Source organism: Lissotriton vulgaris, unplaced genomic scaffold, assembly GCF_964263255.1.
Source record: "Lissotriton vulgaris unplaced genomic scaffold, aLisVul1.2 SCAFFOLD_1166, whole genome shotgun sequence".
Lineage (NCBI taxonomy): Eukaryota > Metazoa > Chordata > Amphibia > Caudata > Salamandridae > Lissotriton > Lissotriton vulgaris.
Genome location: NW_028240723.1, coordinates 385,297 through 390,880, shown reverse-complemented (window position 1 = coordinate 390,880; position 5,584 = coordinate 385,297).

Sequence of the window (5,584 nt, the reverse complement as noted above, 5' to 3'; positions counted from 1 at the left end):
ATGTCCAACATGTCTACTATATGAAATACAGTTAGCATTTACATGACTTGTTTTCCCTGGTTTTTCTTTTACGTGTTGCGATTAAATCACTTTTAAGTAATTATTTACAAATTACACATATATGCATAGTTGCCCCCTGAAACGATACCCTTGAGACATTGTGGTTTGATACACATCACATAAACTTGGCTAAATGAATCCTCTTATCCAATGCTTGACCTTCTATTCCTTCCAGGTTTTTCCATGATTAAGAAGAGCAAAGAGGACCACCATGGTGGTGACTTAGCCATCATCCACAGGAACAGCATCACCATAGCAGAAATAGACACCTTCTCCTACCCAACATTTGAATATCTCAGCACTACCATAATGCTGAAAAGCAGTAAAGTGATGGAGTGTCACCTCCTCTACCACCCACCAGAAAATGCCCTGTCCTCCAGTGAACACCTGTTAGGTCTGATAACACACTGCTCTCTCAACACCACTAACATAATCCTAGGCGTCTTCAATCTTCATTGGAATGATGAGAAGAACATACCAATCCAATCCTTAAATAATCTCTTACTCAGCAAATATCTTACCCATCACTGGAAGGGGCAAACCCACAACAGAAGCTCAACCTTAGATGCCATTATAGCCCAAACCAAAGCAGTAAGTGTAGATAACATCCTTCAAGTCAACTGGTCACATCACCAATTATTCTGTTCCACATTAATCAACAGGAAGCACCTCCTAAACGTTTTCAGAAAACTCGCCAATTGTCTGGAAACATCAATCAGATCCCCCTAACCAATCTGGAAGAAAGAATGATGTCTCTACAATTAAGAGCTGCTGAAAGACTCTGGAGAGCAAATCCATCTATAACTCATCTCTACCAGCTCAGAGTAAAATGCAGGAAAGACAAAAATCACATCCTAAAATAAATCCCCCTTCTTCCACAGTGCGCTAGATAAAGCAAGAAACTGCCCCAAAGATATTTTCAACATCATCAAACAGCATACCTCCAAACCAGCCAAAGAACCTCCCCTTGTCACCAAAGAACGCTGTCACAATTTTGCAAAACGATTTAACCTCTTAAGTGCTGCGTCGGGGCGTTGGCCGACGGCAGCACTACCTCCCCAGTGCTGCGCACGACCATTGGACGTCCATTCAGTACTAGTTCCAATGGACAGCGCAGCACTGGGGAGGGATATTTGCTCCGCATCTAAGGTGTTAATGATAAAATCGCAAAAATCGAGCTCTTCCTAGGCTACCACATGTGGACTTCCACTGGTAACTCACCTCCCACAATGGAGGTTTACTTCACTGTAACACACTACGTGGTCACCCAAGCACAGGCTTCTCTCCCAGTGACCACTAGATTTATCCAGCGCCCAAGGTCCTCCACAGCACACAGGAGTTGGAAGTTGTTCAATGCACTCATGAAGGAGGATATCTCCAAGGTGATTGCAAATTCCAAACCCTCCCCCCACTGAGCAGACCCACTTTCAGCCTCCTTGGCAAAAAGTCTAAACCACGCCTTAACCCCTCTCTGGACGGAGATAATCAATAGCTCCATGATCAACAAGGTTATATCTGGCTGCCTCAAACAGGGTCAAGTCACCCCCTGCTAAGAAAACAGGAACAGACCTGGATGATCTCAACAACTGCAGGCCCATTTCAAACCTTTCCTTCCTTGCAAAAATTCTTGAGAAATGTGTCCTCTCCCAACTCAACCAACAAATTGACAACAACAACCAATTTGATTCACACAAGTCAGGTTTTGGAAAGAGATGAAGCATGGAAACAGCTACACTGAATATATCAATTGATATACATACATTTCTGGATGCAGACAGATGCTGCCTGCTCATCCTTCTAGACCTATCGTCGACATTCGACACAGTCAAACACAAGCTACTTTTGGACTCTCTTCAATAAGGGATCGGAGCAGATGGCATGGATCTGTGGTGCTTCACTTCATTTCTACATAATTGCTACCAGCAAATAAAAATAAACAACTCGACTTCCGATACTTCAGCCATCTCCTGAGGTGTCCCCAAGACTAATTCCTCTCACCTACACTCTTCAACATCTACATTAAGCCCCTCACCAAAGTATTTAGACAAGGATACATCACCTACCACCATAATGTGGATGACATCCAGCTTTACCAGGAAATATCCTCTTTGGACGACATATGCCAGCTTAACGCAACTCTAATAAAAGTCCAAAACTGGCTGTCACGCAACCACCCCAACTTCAACCAAGATTAGACAGAAATCCTTCTCCTATTCAACAACTGCCAGTCCCCCAAGTCCAAGAGTTACTAAATAACCTGGATGCACTAAACTGCAAGTTGACTCTGTCAGACTCCACCAAATCTCTGGGGATCACCTAGACTCAAGTATAAACATGAGTATACACATAAAGGCAATAGCGAAAGGCACCTTCTAAAACTCCTTAACAAAATTAAGCCCTTCCTCCCACCAAATGACCTAATAGCCACCATGCAAGCTCTGGTTCTGTCCATACTGGACCACAGGAAAACCAACCTCACAGGCACCTCAAAATCATACTTAGCCCCCATTACAGCCACACTTTACACTGCGGCAAGGATGGTCACCGGTGCAAAAAGATACAATCACATCTCCCCCTACCTGAAAAATCTAAAGTAGCTACTAATCAAAGCACGCTGGTGCTTCAAAACTGTGTGTCTCACCCACAAAGTTCTACACACTGGGAAACCAGCCTACCTCATGTCCACACTCTCAAAGTAAGACCAAACAAGAAATATAAGGAGTTTCAACACACGTCTCATCCTCCCCAAAAAACATAAACCCCTCTCTTGCGCTTTCTCAGGCAATGTTGCCAAAATCTGGAACTCTCCCCAACAAATAACAGAAATAACCTCTCCTTTGTGAGCTTCAAGAGACAATTAAAATATTTCCTCCTTAATAGACACCTTAAGCTTCCGGGAAATAACAGCTATCTCATTCAGAAAACTCTACCTCGTTCTATGTATGTTTCTCTCAAGGACTATAGAATGTTTCCACACTTGAAACTATAATTATACTGTCATGTTATTGACTTATAATGCCTTGACAATGTAGTAAAGAGCTCTGATACCCTCAGGGCTTGCCAACGATATATAGAACTCTTTAAATAAATCAAAATTAAAAAAATATTTTCCTGGTTTCCTAGTGCCATTGAGTGTGGCTTTACGTGAAGAAAGAGTGCTTGGTATCCACTGATTGTCCCTTTGATAGTTAATCGGATTGATCATTACCCTGAATCTTGATTGGATCATCGAGACTCCATGAAAACTTAGATACAGGTCTAGATTTATTAAAAGTTGAAAAGTAAAAGTTGAAAAGTAAAATGTGTGAAAACATACAGCACTTCATTGCATGAACAGTAAAAACTGTTACTAGCTGGATGGGTGCGGGCTCGAACATTTTGATATGCCGTGGTGTAAAATTTATGATGAAAGTAGAGACTCTTCTTTCAAAGATCGAACTAGTTTAAGACTGGGGACAGGAAAACAATGTGTTATTTTTTAGAACTAAAAATATTTTAAGAAAATGGATTTTAATCCTTTTTTTACTAGTTTGTAATTTGTATTTGTATACTTTATGGTTGTGACAAACCAAATAAAGTTAATTTTGACTGACTGACTTAACGGTAAAAACAATTGTGCAGCACAATATTTACAAAGAGCTTTGTACTTTTGTTTTCTTCAGTTGCGTTCAAACAATGCTGTTGTAGCTCAAAACTAAATACAGAAGAAAAAAGAACAGCAGAAAATGAAAAAGAAAGAATGAAACAGAGAACGATAGAACTAGAAAAGAAGGAAACAAATGTGAAAGAAAGGGAGAAAAAGAAAACGCCAAAAGGCAAAAGAAAGAGAAAAAGAGGATATACTGAAAGACATTGAAGAGACGTACGTATAAAACAAACTAAAATTAAGACTTAAATCAATCAGTAAAATAGAAAGAAGAAAAGAAAGGATGCAAGAAAGACAATTAGTGAACCATAGAGAGACAGAAGGTGAAGTTTATAAAACCGCCAGGAAAGATGCAGAAATGAAAGCATGAAAAGAGCGCGACGAGTGGTGAAATAATAGGTAACAAATATATGAAAATAATTTTCTGGTGACAAGAATTCCATAAGGTGTATTAGTATTTGAGGTTCAACAGCCCTCAGGGCTTAGTTTGTGCAATATTAGAATTCCACCAGTTTCAATCTATACTGTTATTAATATTTTCAAAGCCATTTCTGGAACCTGTTAAGTGAATCGCACCTGTTCCAATCCCAGTGCCTAGCGGCGCACCATAAATCAGAGAGATGAAATATATGAGGCCCTGAAAGCCCAGTCACAGGGACACGGGCTAATGAGAGCGGCAGCCAGGGCGCGCGCGCTGTTCTGAGCCGGGGCAACGCCGCGCTGCCCCCTGGAGGCGGGATGATGTTTGGCTGAGTGAACAGAGGAGCAGCGGTTAGAGTTAGTTGCCCAGTGTACCGCGTCGCCATTTCTTTTCATTTTTTAATCTGTGACATTGATTTTTTTCACTTCATCGTGGGCTTCTTGAAGTTCTTATCTATGCTTCTATACTGTGAAATCCCCTGCCGTTCAGTTCCGGGCTAGAGTCCGTTTAATTACAAGTTGTATTTAAAAAGTTGCCCCTTGAAGTTACAGTACACTGAAATAATACGTTTTTTTCACCTCGAGATTATCCATTCTACAGGAGACAGGTGGCCCTCCCTCCGTTTTCTATGCTGGGTTGAACTGAGTGCGTGACGAGTGACAGGGACTGTGGCTCTACCCTACTACGGCCGTTGGTATTCATTAGGTCTCATTTGTTGCAATAGTGACTATGTTGAATACAGAGTTTCGTGCCATCCTTCTGCCATTCCTAAGAGCTGCATATAACCAGTGCTACAACTGCTTATTATAAAGGCACGCAGGCTATCCATGTCGAAAGGATGAAATTCTAGTTTGGCCTTGCATGAATTCGAGCTTTGACTTGTAGGTCATTGCACAGGTCAGCGAAGAGTGTTTAACTACCTAAACTGTGTTTAACTCACCTGTCTCTGTAGAGAAGGGCACTTCCGTGCGTTGGCCGCCCGCTGCCTCCCTGTGAGGAAGGAACAACAAGGGGCTAGATGTAGGTAAATTAGATTTACCGATTCTAAAATACCGAATTTTACCGATTCGGTATTTTAGAATTGGTAAATCTGATGTAGGTAATAATTCGGTATTTTTTACTGAATCGTTAAGATTCGGTATTTACCGATTCGGTAAATACTGAATCGGTATTTGCTATTGAATCCTATGGGCCATGAAGCCCATAGGATTCAATAGCAAATACCGATTCGGTATTTACCGAATCGGTAAAAATACCGAATTGCCAAGGGGGACAGGGTGTCACTTTGACACCCTGTTACACCCCTGTTTCTGGCTTGTGTGCCATGTGGCACACATACATGTCCTAAGGGCATGTATGTGTGTCACATGGCACAGGTGTACATGCACAGATGTGCATGTACACAAGAATTCGTTATTTACCATGCAATTGTATTACATGGTAAATAACGAATTCTA